General features: G+C 42.9%; 1 protein-coding gene and 1 non-coding gene across 2 annotated transcripts in view; both read right to left on the reverse strand.

Moving 5' to 3' along the window:
* The window catches only part of LOC124790139, a 302,687-nt gene that overhangs the window by 227,597 nt on the left and 55,900 nt on the right, over nt 1-19,190 (reverse strand). The window lies entirely within an intron of this gene.
* Nucleotides 7,180-7,254, reverse strand: Trnat-cgu. The gene has a single exon. It is a non-coding gene; the product is annotated as a tRNA-Thr (tRNA).

A 19,190-nucleotide genomic window follows, 5' to 3' on the forward strand; every position in this document is an offset into this window, starting at 1 on the left:
ACTGCGTCGTCTTTCTTCGAGGATTCCCATTTAAGTTCCTCCATTACTTCTGTTATACTTTCATACGGGCTATGGCGATCAAAATGGTTCAAATGGCTCTGAGCACTATGGGACTTAACAGCTATGGTCATCAATCCCCTAGAACTTAGAAATACTTAAACCTAACTAACCTAAGGACAGCACACAACACCCAGCCATCACGAGGCAGAGAAAATCCCTGACCCCGCCGGGAATCGAACCCGGGAACCCGGGCGTGGGAAGCGAGAACGCTACCGCACGACCACGAGATGCGGGCACTATGGCGATCAATTACAGTCTTTGCAGCGCGTCGCTGAATTCATTGCGTGTGTTGCGGTGCTGGCTTGATAAGGACTACAAACGCTGAAGCAATACAATTAGTCATTCTATTACCGTGTAAGTGATTTTATTTAGAGATGTATTGCATTTTGCCGGAATCCTTTCAAGAAAACCTACGTCTGCCTCTCACCTTTCCTAATACTCATTTTGCGTGATCGTCCGATTTCATATCGCTTCATAGTACTTGTAAATAAAAATACGATGTGATGTACTTAAGGTGCGTGCCACTAGTCTTGTAAACGAATACTATCCGGATCGATTCCTTTCCTACAGACTGTAGCTTACGTTGCTCCGCATTAAAGAGAACAGCCATCCGGGACATCTAGCGGGAATTTTGTCAAGGTTTTACCTATGAGCAGACACAATTGTCGTCAGCGAACAATCTTAATGCTTCTGATCCTATCAGAGAAATTTTTATGTATATTAAAAGTCCTATTGGGCTCCCTTGAACTCATACGGATGTTAGTTTCGTTTCTGTAGAACATTCGGCGTCCAGTATAACGTAATAATTTCTGTTAACCAAATATTCATCGAACCAATCACACATCGGCGAAGATACCCCATACGCTCTTAGTTCTGTTAGTAGTGGAATTTGCCGCACAGACCGAGCGAGGTAGCGGAATGGTTAGCTCACTGGACTCGCATTCGGGAGGACGACGGTTCCATCCCGCGTCCGCCCATCCTAATTTAGGTTTTCCGTGATTTCCCTAAATCGTTTAAGGCAAATGCCGAGATGGTTCTTTCGAAAGGGCATGTTCGCTTTCCTTCTCCGTCCTCCCCTAACCCGAGCTTGTGCTCCGTCTCTAATGACCTCATTGTCGACGGGACGTTAAACATTTATCTCCACCTCCTCCTCCTCCTCCTCCCCTTCCTCCATTGCTGTACAGTGTCGACGTTTCCTTGGGATTGATGTAAACAAACCCCACCGGAAGATTGTGTCTTCTCGACGACTTTATTCAGTTGAATACTTAAGAAATAGAAATTCATGTCATCGGGAAGCTCAATTTAATCATATTTTGTTTTATTTTCGAGGCATAATCGAAGCAGCAGAAATTATAGTACACAGCAATAAAGAGTGAATAGTTCTTTCTGAACGATTTTTGATATGAACTCAAAGTCGCGGAGGAAAACAAAAGGGAAAGTGCTAATAACAAAACGGAGCTAGAACTACTTAGAGTTCCGGCAATAAATTTCGTGCAAAACGACGAAGGTGACTCAGTTATTAAGTGGCATCTAACAGATTATTGCTTCTCAGTATGCAGGTTTCCGTTAACGTCATACAGGGTTCCTCCAGCCAGCATCAAAGGAACCTCATAACGGAGTTGAATGACCTTTAACACTCGATAGTAATAGTTTAAAGACTGTGTAGAACTGACATACGCCATCTACGAGGGCTATCCACAAAGTACATTACGTTTTGGAATTAAAAATAAAGTATTGGAAATTTTTTTTATTATATACAGATGAAAGCCACACTTAAATACTACTTTTCTACGTAGTTGCCATTTAAATTAAGGCACTTATCGTAGCGATGGATGAGCTTGGAAATTCCTTCGTCGTAAAATTCGGCCGCCTGCGCCTTCAACCACGTGGTTACCTCTTCTTGAAGCTGTGCGTCGTCATCAAAACGCTGCATAGCCAACCACTTCTTCATTGCTGGGAATAAGTGGAAGTCGCTCGGTGCCAGGTCGGGACTGTACGGCGGATGAGGAAACAACTCCCACTTAAAAGATTCGAGAACTTCACGAGTGGCATTTGCCGTGTGGGCCCGGGCGTTGTCGTGAATCAGCAAGATCTTTGAGCCCAACTTTCCCCTGCGCTTGTTTTGTATTGCTCTTCTGAGGTTGTGCAGAGTTTGGCAATACCTTTGAGAGTTTACTGTAGTGCCTCTTTCCAGGAAATCCACAAAAATCCCACCTTTTCTGTCCCAAAAGACAGTCATTACGTGGTTGAAGGCGCAGGCGGCCGAATTTTACGACGAAGGAATTTCCAAGCTCGTCCATCGCTACGATTAGTGCCTTAATTTTAATGGCAACTATGTAGAAAAGTAGTATTTAAGTGTGGCTTTCATCTGTATATAATAAAAAAATTTCCAATACTTTATTTATTTTTAATTCCAAACCGTAATGTACTTTGTGGATAGCCCTCGTATGTTGAGCAATTCACTCTGAAGTAAAGGGTCACGCTCATCTGGACAATTTGCAAGTAGCATTTGAATAACTATCGAGGAGAAACTTGAGTACAGGAGAGGACTACAGCCTATTCCACACATTTTTTAACGTGTACAATACGCTGCAGCAGTAGGACTTATCAGCCTACCTTCTGGTACGCGATTATCTTTAGAGATGCAATGAAGAAAACCAAGCAGAAATCTGGAATTTCACGGGACGGAAGTAGAAACATAAGATTTGCCAATGAAGCAATTTTGAGGGAAACGGCAAAGGAACTGGAAGATCAACAGAACCGAATGGATAATGTATTAAAAAGAGATGAACATCAACAATATTAGAATAAGAGTAATAGAGTGCTGTGTTGTTGTTGTTGTTGTTCACTACTGCGATATCAAAATCAATTTTCGGCTAGTGACTTCTGTGAGTTTCCTTTAGAGTTTTTTAATTAGTAGAGTGGTAGTTAATCGGAACTGGATGACTATGTTTTATGGGTACGTGAATGCTTCTCCTCAACAAGCCTACTTTAATTCGTAAGCCGAAAAGCTTGTTATGTGCGTGCTTCATAGGCCGCATATTAGAAACGACAACGTAATACTTGTCACCTGTCATCATATTTGTTTATCTCACAGTCGAATTTCGTCGTGTTAAACATTTTCAATTGATAAGTCAACATGAAATGCGTCCAAATATATTCTGTACAGTTACTATCATCGTGCTCGATCGTATTTATATATTCGAGTTCACGTGAATAAGGATAGAGAAATTTTTTGCCGACATAAAAGGAGGGAGTAAGAATTCACTTTTATACAGCTTCTGAAGTATTATTGGACTGTGGTCCGAAGTAGGCAGAAAATAATCACATCAGTGCTAAGCCAGGTATCCAGCCAAATATTATATACAAACAAATGAAGTTAAAGTAGCTAAAGACTACTGAATCTATTAAATTTAATAAAAAATACCTGTATAGTAACAGAAGTGTTTAATTCTTACTTTTTTTTTTTTTTTTTACGGACGACGAATGTCGTCTTACCCTTTCAGACCATCTGGCTACAATTGTGTACATTAACTTTTACTATGTCTGAGCTCCATCAGAAGTTTTTTTCAGTGGAAACCTGAGATACATATTTTGTGAATGTTCATCCTTTTCGAGATGCTCAAGTCCTGCCAACTGTTGGGGATCACTATGAAAATAATAGCAAGTCATTGTATCAGTACGCAGCAACCAGTGACCACCAGAATAAACGGAAGTGGTTGGTTCACTGTATTCCACTGACTCATTGCATTTTGTTATTGTTATTTTGCGTGGTAATTACTGACTGATCATTTCACTGTATATTACAAGGGAGAATATTTCATAATTAGTTATTTTAGTCCATAAATTGAAGCTTAGTGTAATGAGTATTTTCTGAAAGCGGGTACATATTTTTGTATGAATAATGTATGTAAAATCATTAAAAAAATTACCTAAGAGCATTACCACATAAAGAAAAATTTTCCTTCCTCCAGAAAAAATTCAGATCTGAAAAGGTTAACGGTAAAGAATATAATTTTATTGACGCACTTCATGGTGATTAATCACCTGAAAATAGCACAGGTGCCGACATTGTGAAATAAATAAATAAAGTGACGATCGAGATGGAATATGTTTTCGTTCACGAAGTACTGTGAACTGTGACCCAAGCGAACAGAAAATGGAGGGCTCCTAGCTGGAACGAGCTGACTGTGGTATGCACGAAAACAGGAAGAAGAGTACGAGAATAGTATGCATGGTACAGCAATAATAACGAAGGAAGGCCATATATTACTCGACAAAGTGAACCGGGACACATACGTCACTGGGTGCAGTCACATTCCAATTCAAGGTAGTGCATTTTGTTATCCCGCAGTGTAGGCAACGTAAGCGATCGCGGAAAATGCCTTCGCAAGCAGCTGCTACGACTTTCTGCTAACCTCAATAAATTCACTGAAGATGAGAGGGAGAAAGGTTCAAAAATGGCTCTGAGCACTATGGGACTCAACTGCTGAGGTCATTAGTCCCCTAGAACTTAGAACTAGTTAAACCTAACTAACCTAAGGACATCACAAACATCCATGCCCGAGGCAGGATTCGAACCTGCGACCGTAGCGGTCTTGCGGTTCCAGACTGCAGCGCCTTTAACCGCACGGCCACTTCGGCCGGCTGAGAAAGGAATGACAGTGCTGACGGAAGAGACGACGGAAAGTGCAAAGCAAATTAAGTACGGCGTCTTCTTCTTCATCTTCTTCTTCTAGTGTCTATACGTTCCGGATATTGATGACCATCATAGCTTGTTCCAAGAAGTTCCTCGCTCGCATGTTAAGTTCACGTTCTTAAATTCCCGAGTCAAGATGTTCATCTTCCTCGTTCTTTTATACCTAGTATGTTTCCTGAAGAATGTTCTGCAACGTTTATACCTGTTTCCAATGCCGTGTCCCGCATTTTACTGTCTTCAGGACTTCATTTTCTTTCTTCATTTTGCGGAGAATGTTGTCGATAGTACTTTTATCTGTATGTTTCCCTCTTCGCATTCCCTTGTACAGCCGCATCTCAAAAGCCTCTCTGTCAAAGTCCAGGTCTCATCTCCGTAGAAAATATGGGAAATATGTAGCAGCGTAGTATTCTAAATTTTGTTTCCATTGGCAGATGATGGCACATGAACACGTTAGTGATTTTACAAAACACGGCTCTGGCTTTCTCAATACGGACTTAAATTTCTTGAGAGTTATCCAATTGTTGCTGACGTGTTGACTTGTTTAATAAGTTTACCAGTAGAGCTGGAGATGGTCGCTTGTTTGTCAGTTACTACAAGAGGATCACGATCTTTCCAAATGACGAACAAGCAAAGTGTACACAATAAATAATCCATTGACGATATGGATAAATGTGTTCTCAGGCAGCCGGCCGCGGTGGTCTAGCGGTTCTAGTCGCTCAGTCCGGAACCGCGCGACTGCTACGGTCACAGGTTCGAATCCTGCCTCTGGCATGGATGTGTGTGATGTCCTTAGGTTAGTTAGGTTTAAGTAGTTCTAAGTTCTAGGGGACTGATGACCACAGATGTTAAGTCCCATAGTGCTCAGAGCCCTTTTTTTTCCTCAGGCAGCAATTTTTGCAATATTAATGAACAACACAACTTTGCGAGTACTTCACAGCGTTTGTCGTACAGAACTGGACTCCAAGGCTTCAAAGAAACTCCCGATAAAAATTGACATTTGTATGCCATCTTGTGGCAAAGGCAACGGAATAAATCAGGTACGGAGGGGAAGACATAGTTTAAAAAAGGTGTATGGCAATTGACTTTTGCGAAAAAAATAAAACATAAGAACTTAAGTGACCAGTGACATATTTAGATGAAACGTCGATATCTACACACTACACTGTCCGTGAATGCTGGCGAAGTGAGTGAGGAGAATTGTCGAACAAAAGTTAGAGTCAATGTGTAATTGTTGTGGTATATAGGGCAGTGGAATAGATACTTGTAATACAGGGTGGTTATAATTAAACCTTTCCTATTTGACACGTTATAACACGGAAACTAATTACCGTACGAGTACCAAACTTGGAAACATTAACGTCAAGGACTGGTACCATTACTGCTAAAAAAGGGGTAGTGTCCAGAAGAGTCTGAAAGCGCAGGATTGCATTCTGCCCAGCAGAACGAAACTTGTCCGTAGGGATGCTGGCTACCTCTCTTGATCAGTCATCGTGATTCATTGTCTCACACACCTGACCAGTCGCAGTGCACTTGCTGACGCGTCAACATGAGCTTCGACAAGAGGAACAGGGCATTATTGGTGAAGCTCTATTATCAAAACAACCGTAATGCTGCAGCTGCACTTCGAGAATATCAAATTGGTTCAAATGGCTCTGAGCACTATGGGACTCAACTGCTGAGGTCATTAGTCCCCTAGAACTTAGAACTAGTTAAACCTAACTAACCTAAGGACATCACAAACATCCATGCCCGAGGCAGGATTCGAACCTGCGACCGTAGCGGTCTTGCGGTTCCAGACTGCATCGCCTTTAACCGCACGGCCACTTCGGCCGGCTCGAGAATATCGCCGGCTGAAAGGATTACGGAAGAGTCCTCTTTCTCCACCTGCTGTGCGGAACATGATGAAGAAGTTCAAATAAACTGGAGAACTGGGCGTCTCTCCGGGAAGAGGCCGACGACCAGTTGCACAACAGGTGGTTGATGAAATCGATGTTGCTACTGCAGACAACTCTCAGCGCAATTCCCGATCGTCAGGCAATGCGTGTGCTGTGTCACGACAGTGGTCCACTGAACGGAAGGTGCTTCGAACCATTCTCAAATTGTATCCGTACAAGATCCATATCATACAGCAGCTTGCACCATAGGACGCACAACGACGTGTTGGTTTAGCTCTCCACTTTCTACCAATGACTGAAGTTACGAGGGCTGGCCCTGGACCATCCTATGGACAGACGAAGCTCATTTTTCTCTGACGGGTGAGGTGAACACACAGAATTGCATAGTATGGGGATCTACCAGTCACTGTGCATGAAGTTCCGCCGTATAGTGAACTTGTCACTGTATGAAATTATAATTATATATTAATACCTTCAGCTGCTGACGGGCGTTGATACATATCAACGGGGACAGGTGAAAATGTGTGCCCCGATCGGGACTCGAACCCGGAATCTCCTGCTTACGTGGCAGACGCTCTATCCATCTGAGCCATCGAGGGCACAGAGGGTAGTGCGACTGCAGGGACTATCTCGCGCACGCTTCCCGCGAGACCCACATTCTCACCTTATATGTCCGCACACTACATTCGTAGTGTACCTACCCAACACACTCATTACTCGTGGAAGACAGTCTTCCCAAGTACCGTAAGAGTTCGGGGAATATGTGTGCAACCGCACAGAAGAAGAAAGTCATGGCCGGTATTGCCAGAACTATATAGTTATATGGATGTGGTGTCTGAAAGAACAGACACCATATCCATATAAGTATATATGTTACTGTATATGTCGCTTCACAGCTACGTTCATTATTGGCCCATTCTGTTTTGAACAGGTTGGCACTCAAGGACCAAAGACGTGCAGTGAGACTGGCCAGCGTTCCTGCGATATGCTATGCCAGCATGGTTCAAAATGGTTCAAATGGCTCTGAGCACTATGGGACTTAACTTCTGAGGTCATCAGTCCCCTAGAACGTAGAACTACTTAAACCTAACTAACCTAAGGACGTCACACACATCCATGCCCAAGGCAGGATTCGAACTTGCGACAGTAGCGGTCGCGCGGTTCCAGACTGTAGCGCCTAGAACCGCTCGGCCACCCTCGCCAGCATGTAGTACCCGCCCTACAGGAGAGAGACGCATTGAACTGAACAGTTTTCATGCGTGATGGGGCCCTACCGCACATCGCTCGTGAAGTTGACCTGCTTCTCCGAAACACACTTGGAAACGATCGAATTATTAGCTGATCTTTCCAAATGCTTGGCCGAGATGGTCACCTGATCTCACACCCTGTGATTTCTGGTTGTGGGGCTACCAGAAGGACAAGGTTCACCAGGGGAACATTCACACATGTGTTGATATGAAGCGCAGCTTATCAAGAGAGGTAGGATTCAAATGGCTCTGAGCACTATGGGACTCAACTGCTGAGGTCATTAGTCCCCTAGAACTTAGAACTAGTTAAACCTAACTAACCTAAGGACGTCACGAACATCCATGCCCGAGGCAGGATTCGAAACTGCGACCCTAGCGGTCTTGCGCTTCCACACTGCAGCGACTTTAACCGCACGGATCAAGAGAGGTAGACAGCATACCTACGGACATGTTTCGTTCTGCTGTGCACAATGCAATCCTGCGCTTTCAGACTCTTCTGGACACTGCCCCGTTTTTAGCAGTAATGGTACCAGTCCTTGACATTAATGCTTCCAAGTTTGGTACTCGTACGGTAATTGGTTTCCGTGTTATGACGAGTTAAATAGGGAAAGTTAATAGTAACCACCCGGTATACGACATCACTCCACTTGAAAGAGTACTGAAGTGTTCGGTTGTAGGTAGTTACTACCTCCCCTCCACATATCCCTGGCGCGAACACGATTATGGTGCCACCATGCACAGGTCTTCATTTCACTTTGCCGGTGGTGCTACGCGCTCACTCTCTGGAAAGGAAGTTGACGCACTCGCAAGCGGTGACAAATCGGCGAGTTATCGCAGAACGCGACACCGCATGCCGCAGTCAACGACGCGCGGCAGTCCCGAGTCACGTAGCGGTGCAGCTGGCTTCACAGACTGGCCTCACAGACGGGTCTCCCGGCGGCCATTGTTTGCAGATGACCCAGTCTCTCTCTCTCTCGACTACGTTTCGCGGTTCGCACAACTGCTGCTGCCTGGGGCAGCGCAACTGTGCGGCTTCCTCCTGAGACTGGCCGGAGAATCCAGGGCGCCCCCGCCCTGGAGCCCTGCCTGCGTTCCTACAAATAGCTTGTGCTGTGTCTGAGCGTGACTCGAGCAGCTCGGAAATCTCGGTCTCTAAACAAGCTTTCGATCGCTCTGCGGTCTAGCTGCTTCTCTTGGCACCGTAACCACGACGTGTCGTAGCGCTGTAATAATTATACCCTGTTCTCGTTATCGCAGTAGGTTTCGACTCTGTGCATGAAAGAAGTAAACAATTTAATGAATGATGTTAATAAAAATAATCTTAATAAAAATAATAATTACAGCGAAACTCTGACTTCAGTATTTCCCAGGATGCAGGATGTGTGTGAAAACGACAACCAAAAAACAAATAAAAGGTGACATTCAAGATCTGATTGAATTAGAAGCTTTCGCTCTTCTCGAGATCTGGCTACTGTATCTACGACATGTCTTGGGTTGCAATTTATTCTCGCGATCGCAAATACAGCCAGTTTAGTGTCAATTACTTCGTCGATTAGGCATTTATTTCCTAATTTATTGTCTTCCTTACTTCGTCTAAATGCTACAACATTGTTTTGAAACGGCTTAAAAGCTGGTAAATTTCTTACCGGTCATTCTAACGTTTCAACAGGGATCGAAATGCTGATTATCGACCCACTTGATAAATCACTGTACTCTCTTATAAACAAACGAAATGTTATTTCTTCTTGTGATGGGTTCACAGTCAGGTAATATTTTTAACGGCAACATTTTCGCTTTTGACTATTATAATTACGAAAAACTCTCCACAAATGTTTGTACAGGATATAAATGATAATTGTGGTACGATGGTGTAGGTGAAGTCGAAACAAACTGATCTGATACGGGACACTTATGGTCTACCTGATGTGGAAGCAAGAAAGAATGTGGAGGAGAAGTGTAAAGATATAACGTTCATGCTATTAAGTATAGCGGAGAAGACGTTGGAAACAAAGAAGAGAACGAAAAAGAGAAAATGGTTCAGGGAGACATACCGTGAGGCTACAGAAAAGAGAAGGAATATGATGGAGATGTGGCTGGCTGACAGGGAGCACGAGCAAAAAAGGGACCGTTTTCGCAACATCAGAACGGAGACGAAGCGATTTCTGAGAACAGAGAAGAGAATATATCTAACTAGTTTCTTAGAACAAATTTGGAGAGAGGACCACAACAAGAATTCAAGACAATTTTTCCAGTGCATAAAAAATCGGAAACTTGGATTTCAGAGCCTAACCCTTTTCATTAGAAATAAGAACGGCAACTTCATGAACGCCAAGGAAAGAATTCTAGAAAGGTGGAGAGAATACTTCTCAGAACACTTGAATCGCCCAGACCCAGATGAGATGCTACCTGTAAACACAACAGAGGAAAGAAAAGATGAAGAAGAGTGGGTAGTGACTGAAGAAGATTTGAAGATTTCAATCAAAAGACTCAGAAAACAACAAGACCTCAGATGAAGAGAGAATAATGGGAGAATTAATCAAAGAGAGAAGTGAGAGCTCGGACTTAGATATTTGTAAAGTGATCCGCTTGATATGGAAGAATGAGACAGTGCCAAAAAAATGGAAGTTGGCCGTAATATGGCCGATATGCACCAAGGGAAGCAAAATGGAAAGTGTTTACTACAGAGGCATTAGCTTCCTAATTGCAACGCACAAGATACTGTCTATCATTATTCTCAGAAAATTATAAACATTCATAGAGAAAAACATACAGGAATACCAAGGTGGCCTACGGTCGCAGGTTCGAATCCTGCCTCGGGCATGGATGTGTGTGATGTCCTTAGGTTAGTTAGGTTTAAGTAGTTCTAAGTTCTAGGGGACTGATGACCTCAGATGTTAAGTCACATAGTGCTCAGAGCCATTTGAACCATTTGAACCAAGGTGGCTTTCGACCAAACCGATCGACAATAGATCACTTTTTCACTCTAAGACAATTGTATGAAAAACGATGGGGGAAAATGATAGAGATATTTATAGTCTGTTCGTCGATTTTCAACATGTATACGGCAATGTCTACAGGAATAGCCTACAATGCGTGTCTTGAGAATCCCCGAGAAGCTAGTGAGAATGGTACAATCTTGTACGGATGGGTTAAGGGCAGCAGTGCATTTCCGAGGGGTCACGTCAGAAACGTTCGACACAGAGACAAGTCTCAGACAAGAGGATGCTGTATCATGTGTCCTGTAAAATGTCGTCTTAGAGAAAGAAGTAAGAGGATACATTACCAAATCTAGGAGAAGTCTCACAGATTGTAGCAAAAACACTGAAATCCTGCAACTATAGAGTTTCCTACTTTGTTAAGAACACAACAGCCCAGAGTATTTTCAATAGCAAAGATAAGCCCCAGTTATTAACGAACAGTGAGGTACTTAAAATTACCTGTCCTGATTGTGACAAGTTTTACATTGGTCAGTCAGGCAGAGACATAGCAACTTGGCTGACTGAACATGAACGCAGGTGGAGGTAGCGGAAGTCTGACTCCACATTTGCTGCCAGCGTCCCATGTCCATCACTTAACAAACGAACGCCAAAACCTCAGTCCGCTGGAAGTCGTGAAAATTAACAAACGTCTAGCTCACAGTTCAGATCTAATCTTAAATGACCAGACGCAGCTTAATACTTTCCCTTTTCTAAACTTCATATAATCCTCTCAGTTTTTCATTACTTCGCACACTGTCTGATCCCTCATATTCCCTCATTTTTCCGTATTCATTGAGTTCTTTTAATTTATTTTATTAAAACTGCCTATATAATCCATATAGTCTGTAATTACAATTGTTAAGGCTTGCTTTCAATTGGCACTGATATTACTTTCCGTGTTTAATACCTCTTGAAGTTGTGTCGTAAAGTTCTGTTTTTATTATACTTGGCTCATTTATTCAATGCAAAATGTTATATAGGCACAGTTTTTTAGTATCATATTAATGTTTTTCTGTTTGCTACCTTTATATATGTATATTGTTCATCTTCTTACTTTTTAAAATGCAGTAGCACTACACTCTCAAAGATGGCTTTTACTTCATGTTCGCTCACATTCCACCATTTTACTGCAGTTATTCACTTCTGTTTACCTTATTGATATTGCTTAAGTTCTTCATATATTCTGAAGGTACAGCTGATAATTATTTCTTTTAATTGTTTTGTGTATCACTCTCCATATTTTATACCTCTTAAGTAGCCTTGTCAAGTACTGAATTCATTTTATTTTATTGGTTTTGTCAATTAACATAAACTGGTATGTAGGCATGCTTTTCCACTTTTATGTTAAAGTTTTTTCGTGTTTACTCCTTTTATATTTATTTAGTGTACAACTTATTGCTTTTTACGTTGCATTACCACCACACTGCCAAAGATGTAATATACTGGGCGTTTGTGCTTCAATCTTTGGCGACAATGGTCAGTAAAGGTTTGATGATGGCCTTGCAAGCCGAAAACAGGTGAACACATTAAATTAATATTGAAGAACGAAAGGAAACTAGCGCTTTTCATTTAATATAATGTTTTACACGACGAACCGATGCAAGATTCAGTTAACAATTACAATATACATTTGTAAACATTAATATGTTCGTTGCTACAAGACACTATACGTTCACTGACAATTATGATGCGAACATTTGCACTCTTCCATAAAATGTTGCATGGTTACTTATACATGTTTAATGGACAATGACTACTAGTTAATTACTAAAATTTCTAAATGGCGGCAGCCACCTGCATCGATGATACATTAGAGGTGTTGAGTCTCATAAAGAAATGCGTTTTATATGTCTACGCAGGGAGAAGTGTCACGGTTATGGTGGTACACGGAAGATTCCAGAGGAAGTAGGAGAAGATTTGATATGCGTAAAGGACCATATCAAACAGGGAAGTTACCACACTTCCCCACCCTTGCCGTGAGTATAATTAGTAGTCGTAATGCAATGACAACGGTGTTACTTTGGATTAAAATTTCACATTCATTAGGATTTCGCGGTTGTATGACCAACATACTGTGACGATCGAAATTAGCTCAAATGAGATCTATCGCGACACAGAGAGACTTGCACAAGTTGTGCATTTCACTGCAGTGCGGTGCCCTGTAACAGCAGCCGTCTGGCGTGGTAAAACAAGAGTCGAACGTGGACTCCTATTAAAGAATGCTAATGTAAGGGTTATATAGTCTCTATGAAGGTAGAGTGTGAACTAATATTGATGTTAATTTATTGATAAGCCAGCACAGGTCGAGTTTTGATTTATTGGACTAGTCTGACTCACGAGAAATGAGCATCCTCAGACCTTCATTGCCCAGTTGGCAACATGCTACAGACGAAAAGCGTCGCTCGGTGCCATTGTCAACAAAAAGTGGTGTAAGTTGGATATATGGTGTATCCGCAGTGTACTTAAAAGGTGGTTCTAGAGTTTGCTAAAACTGACGTGACACTTGGTGACAGTTCCTAATGATAATTAATTGAAACCCTCAGCTGCCGACAGGTGTCATTGATATACCTCGATGAGGACAGCTGAAAACCCGGGATCTCCTGCTTGCATAGCAGACGCTCTATCCATCTGAGCCACCGAGGACACAAATGAATAGCGCGACTGTAGGGACTTATCCCTTGCACGGTTCCCGTGAGACCCACATTCCCAACTGTCCACAATCTACATACGTAATGGACCTAATAGATATTTGTCCATCCACTCATTACTCGCGCACACTAAGGTGACGATTCCCGCAAGAGTTCGGGCAACCTGTGCGCATTCGCACAGACGAAGGTCAATGGCTGGGTAGCCTATCTTCATATATACAATTCCTAATGTTGAAGGACGGGAAGGCAAATCAAAGTTGTACCACTAGCGAATACAGCCAAGTTCTACATTCAGTGGTCTGTTATTTCTATACCTTGTGATGTAGACGGTTTGCATAGTGATTCCTGGACACTGATCACAAAAAAGTTGAATTGGGAACAACTTCAGAGTGAACTAGAACTCCTACCAACACTCAATGGTACGGTCAGTGTTGATCATAGGGGGCATGCTTTAACAATTTCGCCCCCGTCGGCTTGTGAAACCGCATTATAAAGTGAAATGTCTAATATAAAACTTGATACGGGGTCTGCATTATCATCAAGCATCTGATGCAGACATGTAAATTTCGTTACCAAAAAAAGCAGTGCTTGAAACTGAGAGGAGCCGGTGGTTCAGACATATCTCCGCCTGCTGCGCCTGATGTTACACAGACTGCGAAACACAGCACACAGCACGGCTGCCAGGGCGGCGTAGCGCCGATGACATCACTGGCTGCGGAACAGCGCAACCCAGCAAGAATTCACGTGGGAGCAGTGGTTCTGCCCGTACAGGCGGGCCTGAATTGGCGATGCACTCGCCACGTGGCACTGCAGTCATGCCTGGAACACAACCTAGAGAAACGGCTGAGCCCGCAAAACGTGGTTTATACGATGTAATAAAGTGATTTGTCATTTACCTTGTATCCAACATTGCAAATTAGACAAACATGTAGGCTTAAGAGGTGAAGAAAATAAACGCTGTGGCATCGATAGCTATGATGCCACGGCGTAGGTGCAAGTTCTTAAGTTGCCACTACGACAGACACCGACGACAGCGCGCTCTAACCGGCGCTGTGGAGCTCTACGTGCTTCGCTCCAGATTCAGCCCATTTCATCAAGAGCAGACGGCCTAGAAATATAGCTTCAACTTCAGAGGGTGTTGGCTTGCTATTGAGACTTTGTACTACTTCCGACGGGAATACGGTTTCCCAGCTACTTGCTCATCATTGCAAAGTAATGTAACCGTTTATTAACTTGTTGTTGGCTATAGTAAACATCTATAATTTTACACGCAGTACCGAAGTGTTTTACCTCTCCTGTTCCTATTCGCTTTCGTCATTCGGCCAACCTTTCAGTTTTCAGGAGCAGACCCACGCACCACCTTGGCTATAGTAAACATCTATAATTTTACACGCAGTACCGAAGTGTTTTACCTCTCTTGTTCCTATTCGCTTTCGTCATTCGGCCAACCTTTCAGTTTTCAGGAGCAGACTCACGCGCCGCCATCCAGGCAGGATACAAAAAACGCCACTAACACTTTGGATATGGCCTGACGCCTTTACTGAAATGCTTACGATATAATGATCACATAGACTGCAGTTGGTATTCATAAGCTTGATGAAGCATATAGTCGATCAGATAATGATGTTGTACGCGATTTCGTAATTCGCAGACTTGGTTTTCTTGTACGTACAAGCTATTATTAAATATGAAATTTTCCCAATGTCGCTAATGACTTTTCGAGTCAGTTGTATATGGATCAAGGTTCCCTACTCCAAGCTGATAAACCGACTCTCCTTTTCCATCAGCTCTGAAAGCTTTTATTCTCGTCATCGAGACATACTTTGTGTTTACGCACCATCACTCATGCCAGTTACCATGTTTAAGACACGTAGCGTACAGTGAAAGTTCTCCTCTTACACTTTAAAGTAACTAAATGAATCTTAAACATTATAGAAATTGAGCACATATTTACAATCGTTACAAAAGTTTCAGTCTGTGTGGCCCGTCTTCCCACGACGGGGTTCATTATGTCTGTGCAGTCCTTACCTTGTGAAATCTCTCTTGAGTTCTGTAAATATTGCTACTGGCAGCGTTTATCATCAGATTCCTAACGGTGTCATATATGAAGCACGGAGTAAGAAGACTTTAGCTTTTTATATTGGTAACGCCACGTAGCGCTCTATATGAAAATCACTGTGAGTGCTGTGTGAAGTCTGTGGCTGGTTTGCATTGTTGGAATATTTGCTATTGTAGTGTTAGGCAGTTGGATGTGAACAGCGCGTAGCATTGCGCAGTTGGAGGTGAGCCGCCAACAGTGGTGGATGTGGGGAGAGAGATGGCAGAATTTTGAGAGCGGAGTAAAGAGCAAATTTCTAATATTGGATATCATGAACTTATATATATATATATATATATATATATATATATATATATATATATATATATATGGCTTTTGAACATTATTTGTTCTCTGTCAAAATCTTTCATTTGCTAACTACGCCCATCAGTAGTTAGTACCTTCAGTAGTTAGAATCTTTTATTTAGCTCGCAGTATTGGCGCTCGCTGTATTGCAGTAGTTCGAGTAACGAAGATTTTTGTGAGGTACGGTAAGTGATTCATGAAAGTTATAGGTTATTGTCAGTCAGGGTCATTCTTTTGCAGGGATTGTTGAAAGTCAGATAGCGTTGCGCTAAAAGTATTGTGTGTCAGTTTAGTGTTGGTCAGAATAAGTAAAGAGAGAAATGTCTGAGTACGTTCAGTTCTGCTCAGCTGTTTGAAAATCAAATAACGTAAGGGGTTTACCAGCACAGTAATTCATTAATTTTTCTAAGGGGACGTTTCAACGGGAATAACTTTCATGAGACTACAGGAATATTGTCTGCTCTGACGATCTCCTTATCACAGTTGGATCAAGCCGTTGAGCACGGAAAGCCAAGCGGCCCACCAAACACAATAGTCACATCAAATGTATTCGCAATTGCAAACACGTACTGCCGTCAACTGTAGAATGGAATGATGATAGTGAAAATTTGTACCGGAGCGGGACTCGAACCCGGATTTCCGATTTATTGCGAGCGGTAGCCTTACCATCTGGCTATCTGTGCAAGACTCACGGCCACATCCAAACTTCCATATGTCATCAACCATGCATCTAAGACCTGGACTCGTACAACCATAGTGTATATTAACGTGTAGGTCAGACGCTGTACTTGAAAGTCGCTCGCCCGGTAGCGGGAGATAAATACGAGGCGTGTTTTTTAAGTAAGGTCTGTTTTGTTGTAGACGCTCAACTGTGCTCAGTTTCAGCTCTGTAGCTAACCTGTACGAATCTGTTCTGTGCTTTCCAAATGTTTAAGACTATCAACTCGCCCGCCGCGTGTGAGGTTCGCTCAGTGATACGGTTTTTGTCAGCAAGGAACCTGTCTGCTGCAGAAATTCATCGGCAGATTTGCGAAGTGTACGGTGATACTGTTATGAGTGAAAGCAAAGTGCGTAAGTGGGTACGAGAATTCAGAGATGGCCGTGACAACGTCCATGATGAGGACCGCTCCGGTCGCCCTTCTTTGATTACAGACGATTTGGTGGCTTCAGTTGAAGTGAGAGGATTTGTTAGAACAGGCACTTCACAGTAACAGGTCTCTCAAACGAATTTCCTGACGTGTCGAGATCAGTGCTTTACAACACCTAAAGTTTAGGAAACTGTCCTCCCATCGGGTCCCGAAACTCCTAACAGAGGACCACAAAAACCAAAGATTTGAGTGTGCGATAAAATTCTTGACTCGTTATTACGAGGAAGGTGACGGCTTACTGAGTCAGATCGTAACTGGAGACAAATCATGGGTTTCGCATATAACGCCCGAATCGAAGCAACAGAGCATGGGGTAGAGACACACACACTCGCCTGTACAGGTGAAGGCCAAACAGACTCTGTCCCAGCTCACAATCATGGCGTCGGTCTTTTGGGATAGGCATGGTGTTTTGTTGGTCGACTTCATGCAACGAGGAACCACTATTAATGCAGAAGCATGCTGCCAAATCCTGAGAAACCTACTCAGAGCGATTCAAAACAAAAGACGTGGCATGCTGACAAAGGGAATTGTCCTTCTCCATGACAGTGCAAGACCTCACACTGCAGGTCAGACCCGCGATTTATTGGACAGTTTCTGGCTAGGAAGTTTTAGACCACCCACCCTCCAGACTTGATCTTGTGCCGAGCGATTACCCTCTTTTCCTCCACCTCAAACACTACCTCATTGGCAACCGTTACGATGATGACGACGACGTGAAAACGGCAGTGAACTCTTGGTTATCGGAGCAGGCTGCAAGTTTTTATGAAGAGGGTATTTTAAAATTGGATGAGAGGTATGATAAGTGTCTCAACAAACTTGGCAACTATGTCGAAAAACAGAGTGAAGTATGTACTTTCTGAAAATAAATTTACTTTTTTGAAATATTCTTTCATTGTGTACTTATGTTCAAACGGACCTTACTTAAAAAAACACGCCTCGTACGATATTGCAGTGCCTGTGTTATTCTGATTACGATGCAAAGTTCCCAAAGGAATAGGCACTGTGGCGACCACAGCTGTTACGAAACATATCAAATTTGTGCTGGACAGGCCCATAGACGCTTGGTTGACAACACATGGAAGTTTGGGTGTGGGCGCAAATCGTACACGGACAGCCAAATGGTAGCCGGCACAGTAGCTCAGCGTGTTCGATCAGAGAGTTAACTGCCCTCTCTAATAAAGAAACTGAGTAACTGCATCAACGATGAACTTGAACGGGTGTCATGCGACGTCCGCCTTGAACAAATGCAACGACGGATAACAGACAATACTAGATTAAAAAGTAAAAAAAAAATGGTAAGGTGACAACTCTCGACACGCGGGAAATCCTTGTTCGAGTCCGGTCCGGCACAAATTTTCATTGTTGTCATTCCATTCTACAGCTGATGGTAATCCTTATTTGCAATTGCGATTTCATTTGATGTGTTTCGTAGCGGCTATGGTCGCCACAGTGCCTGTTCCTTTGGACATGCATGCATATCCAAAGGAACGTTGCGTCGTAATCAGAATAACACAGGCCCTGCAACATGTCACTTGTTCTCATGATGCTGCTCAGCCTTTGCCTCGGGTTTGACCTTTACTACTGTCCCATGTCCAAAATTTTGTATCGCTCTCCGGTTCGATTTCAGGAAATAAAACGAAGAACGCGTTTGCCAACACCGTCTCTGGCGGGCCGCTTGAATTTGCGTAACGACCTGATTGGCTAACTTCAATGCTAATTAACCTGGAAGAAGCGCAACATATGGAATTTTTTCTGAACAATTGTTTCTCAGCACAACATACCACACAACAGTCTAACAAACTTTTCACACTGCTTCGGATCAATCTGCATAAATTTCTCAAACTTGCTTCTTTTGCATGAAAATGACGCCCGACAGATGGAGTTTAAAGAAGAAATCACGAAGTCTGTTTCCAGTGATTAGTATATGCCAAATGTCTTCATTAGGGCCAGTCGCTGTGGCCGAGCGGTTCGAGGCGCTTCAGTCTGGAATCGCGCGACTGCTACGGTCGCAGGTTCGAATCCTGCCTCGGGCATGGATGTGTGTGATGTGCATAGGTTAGTTAGGTTTAAGTAGTTGTAAGTTCTAGGGGGCTGATGACCTCAGATGTTAA

The sequence above is a fragment of the Schistocerca piceifrons genome, chromosome 3 (genome assembly GCF_021461385.2).
Source record: "Schistocerca piceifrons isolate TAMUIC-IGC-003096 chromosome 3, iqSchPice1.1, whole genome shotgun sequence".
NCBI lineage: Eukaryota > Metazoa > Arthropoda > Insecta > Orthoptera > Acrididae > Schistocerca > Schistocerca piceifrons.